This window comes from Silene latifolia, chromosome 9 (assembly GCF_048544455.1).
Source record: "Silene latifolia isolate original U9 population chromosome 9, ASM4854445v1, whole genome shotgun sequence".
Lineage (NCBI taxonomy): Eukaryota > Viridiplantae > Streptophyta > Magnoliopsida > Caryophyllales > Caryophyllaceae > Silene > Silene latifolia.
This window is the reverse complement of record NC_133534.1, coordinates 66,866,342-66,877,763: the sequence shown is the minus strand read 5'-3', so window position 1 is coordinate 66,877,763 and position 11,422 is coordinate 66,866,342. Positions and strand designations below refer to the sequence as shown.

Here is an 11,422-nt window from a genome sequence, read left to right as displayed (position 1 = left end):
AATAAACTTATTAATGATTATTAAAATTAACGTATCGAATTATGATGAAATTAATTAATTAGCTAAGCATATATATCTAAATCGTTAAATGATGTAATTAAATTCAAAATAGCAATTAAAAGAATTTTATCCAACTTAATAAAATACGGGGTGTTACACTGTGAGTGGGAACTAGGACTGCTGACAGAATGACTGCTTCCGCGCCAAACACCAGGCTGAAGGATGTTTGACCTGTTGCTATTTTTGGTGTCGTTCTGTCTGACCACAACACTAGTGGCAATTCATCTGCCCACTTTCCTCCTAACTCCTGTAACCTCCTTCCTAGATTATCCATGATGATTTTGTTGCTGGAGTCAGCTTGCCCATTGGACTTTGGAGTCCTAGGTGCTGACTTTTTTAGGGTGATGTTCCACCTGGCATAGTATCCCTCGGTATCGTTGGAGATGAATTGTGTGCCATTGTCACATATGATTTCTGATGGGATATCAAACCTGCAAATGATGTTTCGTTTTATAAACGAAATGACCTGTTTATCTTTTACTTCTGTGAATGCTTCTGCCTCTATCCACTTGGAGAAGTAATATGTCATTGCCAGCATCCAGGTTCTGTTTCCTGTGGCTCGTGGCAAAGGTCCTACTATGTCCATGCCCTATGCCAAGAATGGCCAGGGAGAAATGATAGGATGCAAGGGTTCTGCTGGCTGATGGATCATTGGTGTTGAGCGCTGGCAGGCATCACATTTGCGTGCGTACTCTGCTGCATCTGCCTTCATTGTAGGCCAATAGTATCCCTGCCCGAGGGCTTTATTTACCAGACTCCTGCCCCCTGCATGGTTTCCACATTCGCCACTGTGGAGAGCATGTAACACAGTCTGCGCTTCTTTCTTGTCCAGGCACCGTAAATAGGGGCCTGCTAGTGATTTTCTGAATAATATATCATCAATGAGTATAAACCTGGAAGCCCTCACTCTGAAAGCTCTCACTTCTTTCTTGTCGTCTGGCAGCTTGTTATGATGCAGCCAGTCTAGGTAAGGTGTATGCCAATCCCAGTCATCTGCCTGCTCAGATGTTTGATCAGGTGACTGTGAGCTCTCACCTTCCTCTGTAACCGCCCGTGCTCCTTCTCCATTCTGTGGATCCTCCAGTTCTCCTTTGTCTACTTCGTCTGCCTTTTGGATAGAAGGCTCCAGCATGTGTGCTATTGGAATGTCGGATAGCTCTGTTGGTTTAAATGTTGCCCCCATAGTTGCCAAGGCGTCTGCTTCTACATTCTGATCTCTGGAAATCTGCCTAAGCTTGCAAGTTGCGAATTTTTGTTTTAATTCCTTCGCTATTTTCAAGTATGCAATCATCTTTGAGTCTCTGGCTATGAACTCATCATTTACGTGGTTGAATATTAGCAAAGAGTCACTGGATATGTGCAGGTGCCTGACCCCTAATTCCAGAGCTAGCTTCATTCCCAATATCAAGGCCTCGTATTCTGTTTCATTGTTGGTTGCCTTGAATTCACATCTTACTGCTCGCGCTATCAAGTCTCCATGTGGTGATCGCAGGGTTAATCCCACACCTGCCCCCCTTTGGTTGGAGGCTCCGTCAATATGCATCTGCCAGACTTCTGTCTCCTTGCTTCCCTCTAAGGTGAGGATCTCCATATCTCGCGATTCGGATGGGTCAGGTCAAGTCGACACGAAGTCGGCCAGTGCTTGCGATTTGATTGTTGTTCTGGGGTCATACTGGATATCGTACCCACTGAGGTGCACAGACCATTTTGACATTATGCCTGATAGTTCAGGTTTCCTCATGATAGATTTTAGCGGGTAGTTGGTCACGACGTGTATGATGTGGGACTCAAAATAGGGGCGCATTTTGCGAGAGGCTACTACCAATGCTAGTACTAATTTTTCAAGGGATGTGTACCTGGTCTCTGTCGGCAGCAGAGACTTGCTCACGCAGTATACTGGCTTCTGCTCTTTTTCTTGCTCTCTGACCAGGACAGCACTCACTGCCACCTCCGTGACGGCCAGGTATAGGAATAGTGGTTCCTCTGGCTTCGGCTTCGACAGCAGCGGCGGGCTGCTGAGGTAGTGTTTCAGCTCTCTGAAGGCTTGCTCGTGCTCCGAGGTCCATTCAAACTTCTGGCTTTTCCTTAGTATGTCGTAAAACAGCCTGCATTTATCTGAAGATCTTGAAATGAACCTGTTCAGGGCTGCTACCTTTCCAGCTAGTCTTTGAACATCCTTAGGCTTTTCAGGTGATTCTAGTTGTAAGACAGCTTTGATCTGCTCGATGTTGGCTTCTATCCCTCTTTGAGTTACAATATAGCCTAAGAATTTGCCAGAAGATACTCCGAAGGTGCATTTAGATGGGTTTAGCTTCATTTTGTATTCCCTGAGGGTGCTGAATGTTTTTGCCAGATGCCGCATGTGATCTTTGGCCTTCTCTGACTTCACCACCATGTCATCAATATACACCTCCATTGTTCTTCCTATCTGTTCTTTGAACATTCGGTTAACCAGCCTTTGATATGTGGAGCCTGCATTCTTTAGGTAGAATGGCATGACGTTGTAGCAATATATTTCTCTTTCGGACATGAATGCCGTCTTCTCTTGATCCGCAGGATCCATTTTAATCTGATTGTACCCACTCCATGCGTCCAGGAATGTCAACATCTCATGTCCAGCTGTTACGTCCACCATTACATCAATATGAGGCAGCGGGAATGGATCTTTAGGGCATGCTTTGTTGAGGTCGGTGAAGTCCACACATATTCTCCAATTTCCATTCTTCTTTGGCACCACCACTACGTTAGACAGCCATTCTGGATATTTTACTTCTCTTATTTTCTTTGCTGTCATCAGGCTATCTACCTCTTGGTTGATCACTTTGTTTCTTTCCGCTGCAAACTTTCTTCTTCTCTGCTGGATGGGTTTACACTTTGGGTCCACACTAAGCTTATGCGTTATGATGGACGGATCTATTCCTATCATGTCATCACGTGACCACGCAAAACAATCCATGTTATCCTGTAAGAACTTGACTAGTTGTTGTCTTAAGCTTCATGTGCATCCTGCTCCAATGAGCACGGTTCTTTCTGGGTGCAGCTTGTCCAGGTTGATTTGATCCAGCTCTTCTGCTGGGGGTTCGATGTATTCGTCTGGATAGGTCATACAGAATTGCTATGCGGGAGGGCTGGCAGTGCACTTAAGTGCCTTCTTATAGCAGCCTCTAGCTTCCTCCTGATCTCCTCTTATTGTTTCTACTCCCCATGGCGTGGGGAACTTTATGCACTGGTGATATCTTGAGAGGACTGCTTTCATCTGGTGCAACCATGGTCTTCCCAAGATGACGTTGTAGATGGAGGGGCCGTCTATGACCAGGTACCTGACTTGCTTGTTGACTCCTCCCACATAGGTTAGGATGACTATCTCGCCCAACGAGCTGGCTGTTTCTCCACTGAAGCCTACTAGCGGAATAGTCTTCTTCTGCAAATCCTTCTCGCTGAATCCCGTGTTTTCTATAGTTTTCAGCATGATTAGGTTGACCGAGCTTCCTGTATCTACCAAGACTTTCTTAACTGTACAATTGGCCATTGATAAGGTGATGATAAGTGCGTCGTGATGTTCTCGCTCATCGTATGTATCTCCCTCATCAAAGCTGACCGCTGGTAGGTCACTGTGAAAAATTCTGCAAGAATTGGCTGGCCTATCTCTTTTGGTCTCGGTGGCACGTCTTTTAGCTGCTGAGTATTTCAGCCCGCTTAAGTCTGAGCTGCATGTTATCACGTTTATGATTTTGGTGCATGTGGGGGGATCTGCAGGCTTGGCGGAGCCTACCTTATCTTGCTGCTTGCCCCCACATGGTAATAGGTGGCTCAACTTTCCTTGTTCGTACAGGCGCTTGATCTCTCTTCATAATGTGTAGCAATCCTCGGTGTTGTGCCCAATATCACGGTGGAACTCACACTTCTTCTTGCTATCCTTTCTCCATGCTTGCTCTCCTACTGGTGGGTTGGGCCACCTGACTCCATCTCCTATCTCCCTGAGTGCCTTCAAGATTCCCCCGATACCTGTAGTAAATCCACATACTCGCCGAGTGGGGAGTTGCTGATTTTCCTCGATTCTTTTGACTCCCCTTCCATATGGTCTATACCTCTCATCCTTCTTGCTGGTGGTTTGCTTTCTTCCCGATTTCTCCACGGCTGAGGTACTAGAAATACTTGGCGTGCTTAGTAAGCTGGCTTTGGCTAGAATATCTTCCTCCAATCTAATTGCGGCAGCTGCCTTCTCCTACACTGCCTCGAAACTGTGGCAGGGATGCATAGTTAGCTTCTTGTATAGGTCGGAGTCGTAGTGGAGGCCTCTTCTGAAGGCTTCTACTGCTGTCAAGACATCGCACTCTCGTACTACTACCTTCTCATTGTTGAACCTAGTATTGTATTCTCCAATGCTCTCTCCTGCCCCCTAGACGATTCTGTACAGATCTCCTGCGTATTTCTATGGTTTTCTGCTGCTTGTGAACTGTTGAGTAAATGCGTTCACCAATTCAGAAAATGTAGATATCGACCTGTTGGGCAGGCTCACAAACCATCGAAGTGTCGGTCCTGTTAGGGTGGACCCAAACCCTTTGCACATGCAAGCCTCCTTGACTTGCCCTACAGCTGTTACTGTCATCATTTTCTGCTTGTACTGGCTTATATGATCAAAGGGATCTGCTGTGCCGTCGAAGAGAGGCATATTTGGATTCGTGAATCCCTTTGGCATAGCTGTGATGGATATGGTGTCCACGAATGGTGAGTCAGCATAGCTGTCTAATGCTGCTTTCTCGAGTGGGGGTGGCAATCCGGGACCCCGCTCGATTTCTTTTAACTCCAATCTTCTGATTTGTTATCTTTGCGTCGAATGCGGGTCCGCCCCGTCATTTTCTTCACGTTCAATATATTACCTCCTTATCCGAGCTCTTGAAGGTTCTGACGTGTTCCAGCTCCTAGAGGAGTTGTTGTAATGACTGTCCCCTGTTGCCAATCTGTTTGTTGGTTTGACTCGGATCCTACTTCAGGTGTCTGATCGATTAAGGAGGGGCTACTGACGGGGATGCCACCTGCTCGTGCTTCCATATAGCTAGCCGCGGGCCAGTTATCCGGCGTGAGGTATCCCAGCCCTTGTGGGGTTACTCTTCCATCTGATGGTATTGTGGACAGATCCAACCTGGTTACCAGTTCAGTCGGTATCTGTCGAAGTGGATTCCTGCTGCCTGATGCCCCCTGCGTCAGATCTACTAGTGGAGACCTTCCCACGTCTGCCCTGTTTGCTGGGGTGGCAGATTGCTGTTTCAGGATATCTATCTGTGATGTTGATGTGTATTTGATAATAATATGCTAATGCCGTGATGTTGATGTGTTCTTGGATGTGAATGTGTGAATGTCCTTCTTGATTTGCTTCCTTGGCTATTTATAGGGTGAGAACCCTAGATATGTCTTACTTTGATTATGGAAAGGGAATATAATTTCCATAAGAACTCTTTCCATATTCGGCCGCCTTCCCCAATTATCCCTGATCTCTCTAACTTCTCCCTAACTTCTCCCTAACTTCTCTTTCCTTAATTCGGACGCCTTCTATGATGGGCTCCTGATCTTCCTTTAGCCTGTTTCCCTTTTCTCCCAATTTCGGGCTTCCTTCTTCCTTATTACTCCTCCCTTAGCCTTTTATTTTATTAAGTGGGCCTTCCTTATTGTGCTATTTTTAGCTCAAACAATGACCAAACCTATTTATTTCTACACTAGAAATAGTGTTTAAATCGGTTTGGGGAGGTTTGATCATAGGTGACCATAGTTTACTAGAAATCATGCATCATATAATATAGTTTAGATTGCATTCATTTGTTATATATGTCATATAGAATTGCGTTTAGTTAGAGCATGCATTCATTCATATCATTGCATTTATTCAAAAATCCAAAAAACATGTACTTACTTTTTCATTCCTACTCCTACATGTATATTGAGGACAATGTCCAAAATAAAGTGGGGGACGGGAATTTATATTCCAAAAATACAAAAAAAAATTTGAAAAAATTTGAAAAATATAAAAACATGTCTTTTTATTTCATAAACAAAACCCCATAAAAATTTGAAAAATTTCAAAAAACAAAAAACATGTTCTTTAATTTAGTAGTGTAGGATTGTATATACTTGTGTTTTTGTTCTCTTCTCAAATAGATACAACACTACATTTGAGGCATTAGCAAGGAAAAATGAAGACCGCTTGGTATGATCGCTCTAATCCCTATTTCTCTTCCATTTCTTTTCATTACTCATATGTGTTGGAATAAGTGTCCTCCGACAATAATGCGATCACAACTGTCGATCATGATGATCACATGTTTAAATCTCGTTTTAAGAATACATGTGGGATGTAATATTTTACAGTCAACTAGTCCACACATATCGGTAATGATTGGCTGACTAGAGTTTGACATTACTGTCGTGCGACGGTGGTGATCAGTTGATCCCCTTAGGTCATACCTAAAGGGTGACACTCTTAATTGATTATTTAATTGATCGTATGTCGATACGGGTTAATTAGATTGCTTAAAATTGACGGACGATTTTGTGAGTATTATTGACGTGTCTTATTGTAATTCGATTAAATAAAGATACGGTCTAAGTAATCAAATTGTTTTATTACTTAGATAAAATTATTGTTTACGAAACAATTGAAACTGAATGAATAATTTATTATAAATACAAGACGTTGTGATTTATAATTGATAAACCGTTTTGGTACAAGTAATTATGAATTACTAAGTCGATTTTGTACATGACGTATTTTTATTAATACATTGATTTTTAATATGTTAAAAATACATTACAATTACACATGACTAGTGACTAGTGACATGTGACAATTGACAAATGACAAAATATAAAATGGACCTCCCATTTTATATACGTGCCGAAATGGAGGGAGTATTAGGTTAAAATTGTGTTGATTATTTTTAAGTGGAAAACATGATGATTGCAACCTAATATAGCCATGCATACCTATGATTTCTTGGGTAGAAAAACTTGTCCATGCATTGGCTCTCCTCCACCCTCCCCACCGTTTTTCAAAGGGCAATTACAGAGGGTTTTTCTCTCTAATTATTCATTCACAACTTTAACTATTTTTCTAGTGTAAGAAAATAGAAATTCTCTATATATGTGACACCCCTCGATGAGGCATCAAAAGAACTATTAAATCTAAGCGGAAAAATAAGGGATTTTTAAAACCTTTAAAGTTTAAAGTGTGAAATCCACCATAAGTGATCAAACGAAAATGAAAAGTAAGATGAATAAGTTTTACAATTAAAAACGAAGTGCGTTGGGGAAAAGATATCCCACGAATAAACACAAGTCTAACGATAGGTGAGTCTAGGCAAACTATAACTAAGGTCCAAGGTTCAACGTTCTCGCTAGCTCACACGTCTTCCCCATAATCTGCATCACAAACCTGTCATTCATGTAAACATGAACGCCACAGTCAGTGGGGAGTAACTCAGGGTTCTCCCAGCCACAATATGTCAAAATGCACATAAGCAAGAACTTAATTAAACATATTGATCATGCATCATACTTGAATAATATGAACAAGGGAATATAACGATATTCATAACGAGATAGGCATATTGCATTCTTAATGAGATAGGCACATTGCATTCTTAATGAGATAGGCATGGTACATTATATTAAACATGTATTCAAGGTAACCAAAACCTGGATATGAGATTAGGCATCGAATCATATGAAGAAGGTAAACAACGGATCAATTGAATAGAAAATACATGGATGGAAACCAATAGCCATTACTTGAAAACCTCTTAACAACCATAGCACGGGACGTGGCTACTAATGTCACATTCATACTTATGGCTTGCATCTCACCATAAGAACGGATGGGAACATCAATCCCGGCGATCATATCGCAACTAGGGGCTTGCATCTCACCACTAGTATCCGATAGGACCAACACTCTCATAAACAATCATAGAAGACGTGCACTCGTATATAAGAACACGCCAATGACCATAATCGAAAGACATTTACAAAGGCTTTGACTCAAACAAGACAGACCCCTAGACTCCAACCTCTTGGTAGGACGACGATCATAATACGGTCCTAGTCTAAACCTGGATCCAGACTCTCGGGATGGGCGACACCCGATTCGACAAACGATACCAAATCGTATCCAAGACTCGGAACATGGCACGCACTCGTATCCAAAGGCCGAGTAACCTCTAATCGGAGACATGGCACGCACTCGTAACCCAAGGTCCGAAGAAAAGCGGAAGGATAACCCAACCTGGGAACATGGCACGCACTCGTACCAAAGGCCCGAAGGGTAAATAAATAAGGAATGTCAAGTAGTCACACAATGTAAATCGTCGCACTTGGGTCTCAAATACGAGCAACCATGATTGCACGAACATAACGTAAACAATTCATGTGAAGCATGTATAAGTATAAGAGTATAACAAATATCAAGTACTCCCATGATAAAAGAGTCTCAACACATCATACACAAGCATTAGAACCAAAGTTAAGATGCATACCCAACAAGAAACTCAAAACCCAATCTATAACAACAAGTTTAGTATTCGACTACAACAAGGGTCAACTTCAAACGGTCATAACATGAGTTCTATAGATGATAATGAGGTGAAACCAGTTGGAGGTGATAGCTTATCCTCTTACGGTTCTAACGGTTGGTTATAAGCCTCAAACAAACAAGTAACGAAGAAGTTATGGCCATTTTACGAAAACTGGTCCAAGCTGAGTGCGCAGCCTGCGCCGTGGTGCTGATTTGCACGACACAACCAATTCACCTTCATCCCCAAATCATTTTTTTTTTATCATGCCATTACAATCCTAATTCCATCATGTATTACCCAAGTAACTTTATACAAGTATTAAGGGTGAAATCAAAGCATAAAAGAGGGATTAAAACACAAGGTTCGATTCAAATTCAAACAATTCCAAACTAACAAATTCGTGACAATTAAACACAATTATTAAGCATGAATAAGACGGTTTCTTTACTAATTAATCCATATAAACATTCATGTAACCCAAAGGATTGGAAATTCCTTCAACTAACCATGAGATGGTTTCTCATACAAACTCAATCAACAACAAACATGTGAAACAAGAAAAGATTCAAACTTTAACATACATATGAACAAACTACAACATATAAACACACAAATTTGACATAATGTCGAGTAACCCATCACCGTTACCTTTTTGCACTTAAATCCACAAAAGACTCGTCTACCTTTCAAGAATCCACTTCCGGGTCAACTAAACTTTCTCCTAAACATAAGAAAACACAAAATAAGACTAAGAATCAAAATTAGAAAAAGGGTACCATGTATAAAACGGCTCGACAGCCCTATATAAGGAGGAAAGTCGGTGTCTTTATTACCTAGAAAGATGGAGGGCGATGAGAGGAAGAGATAGACGCGAAAATCACTTGATTCGGATAAGAATTGATCAAGTTATGGTGTTTTGAAGATTTGTAAGAGAAGAGTATGAAAATGGTGTTTGTGTTTGTGGTGGTGTTGCTGAAATTGTGAGGAAGGAGGAGGGGTTAGGGTTTCCCTCATTATTTATATGAGGAGGAAGAAATAATATGTGAGCCCAATAGTCATACTAGGCCCAACATGCAAAATTGAGTCGATATACACTGGAAATTACGTCTCAAGCCCACTACAACTCAAGACGAGGAATATTATTATTATTATCATTATTATCCGACCAAAATATTTATTTTATATAACTTAAGCTTTAAAAATATAATACTTATAAAAATCATGTTTAATAATGAAATTAATTAAATTAAATAATTTACAATATAAATAAGACCATAGAATGGTTAATTAAATTATAAATGTCAAAATGGAAAATTCGCGGGTGTTACAATCACCCCATATTTTAAAAAGTTTCGTCCTCGAAACTTGAAAATAGAAATGAAATGTCATAAAAAAAAATAAAACCGGAATTTGGAAATCGGTAACCAAAACATTAAAAGGTTACTTATCGTAAGAATCAAAATCCCTTCAAAAGTTTCAAATAAAAATTTTCGACAGAACCAGATTCTCATCAAAGGAACGGAAGTGCTCTCGTTGCGCATTCAAGAACATCACGTTCCAAATCGAGGATAAGGTCAAAAAGCAAATCATTTGTATAAATCGAAAATCAAAATACTTTCAAAAACATTAATGAAGTGTTTTCAAAAGTATAAGTCTCATTCATGGAACGAAATTGCTCTTGTCGTGCACACAAGAACGCTAACTTTCCAAGTCAAAGACAAATTTAAAACGAAAATCATTCGCCGACAAGCGTAGAACAAGTTATTAAACGTTTCAAATAACGAGTTCTAACATCCGATCAACGTTAAAATCAAAAGAAAAAGGCAATTCACTCAAATTTTCTTTTGCCAAAGTCAAATTAGAGATAAAGGTTTCACTTTTAAACTCAAAAGGAAGTCAAATTTCCGAAAATATATAATATCAAACTCCGACAAAGAAATCATAAGTAGATCAAGGTTAGTTAGAAATTGAGCAAAGTTAAAAGTAACTCGGGGTTAGCAATTAAAAATCAATAAAAAGAAGTTGTACTCATAGAACAAAAGGAGAACTAAATCAAATTCCCATTTTCAAACCTTTAAAATAGGTAGGGTTTTATAAAAGTAACATAAACTTTTAACAATGGATCAAAAGTGGTAGCTTGAAATGTTTAGAAATATTACGAAATGAAGAGAACTTAGATATCATGAACACAAGGTACGCTAAGAGGGTTCAAACTTTACCAACAAAAGATCTATGATGAACTTCCTAGGAGAAGTGTTGAAATCGAGTCTACGAGGATATCAAAGATTGAATTTCACAAGTTACGAGTATCAAATTTAAAGGAGGAGCATGATGAAGCGAAGAAGAGAGGTATGAACGGAAATGCTTATGCTTAAGGAAGGAAGGAATTTAAACAACAAGGAAACGCCAGAAAGTCAAATCTCAAACAACAAAGTCATCCTGAACGGTAACTCATAACCACATAACTCCCAAGAATTTCCTCAAAATACTTGCACATTTTACTCCTATGCTATCCCGTGGGTCAAGTCACTCCACCACAATTGTGATTCCATAACCCTCAAATATAAGTCATCTATAAACGATTTCCACGAAAGATCAAAACTACTAACAAAGTTGCACACATAACCAACTATCGACTACTAGGGGTTCTCACTATGGTAAAATCCTTAATCAAAGGTCAAAATCTCAAGGCCTTCATACTTTCTAACACTCCAAACCAAAATCTTATTCACACCCGAATTCACAAGCATAGATGATCACATTCCCCAAATCATAAAGACCACCAACCAAAAGTAAAT

General features: G+C 40.3%; 1 long non-coding RNA gene across 1 annotated transcript; it reads right to left on the bottom strand.

Annotated features, from left to right (window-relative positions):
* Positions 1-7,267: 7,267 nt before the first annotated feature.
* LOC141602738 (uncharacterized) lies at positions 7,268-9,581 on the bottom strand. Its single transcript, XR_012524648.1, has 3 exons — positions 9,458-9,581; positions 9,273-9,345; positions 7,268-7,486 (listed from the first exon to the last, which is right to left on the bottom strand). It is a non-coding gene; the product is annotated as an uncharacterized LOC141602738 (long non-coding RNA).
* Positions 9,582-11,422: the final 1,841 nt, after the last annotated feature.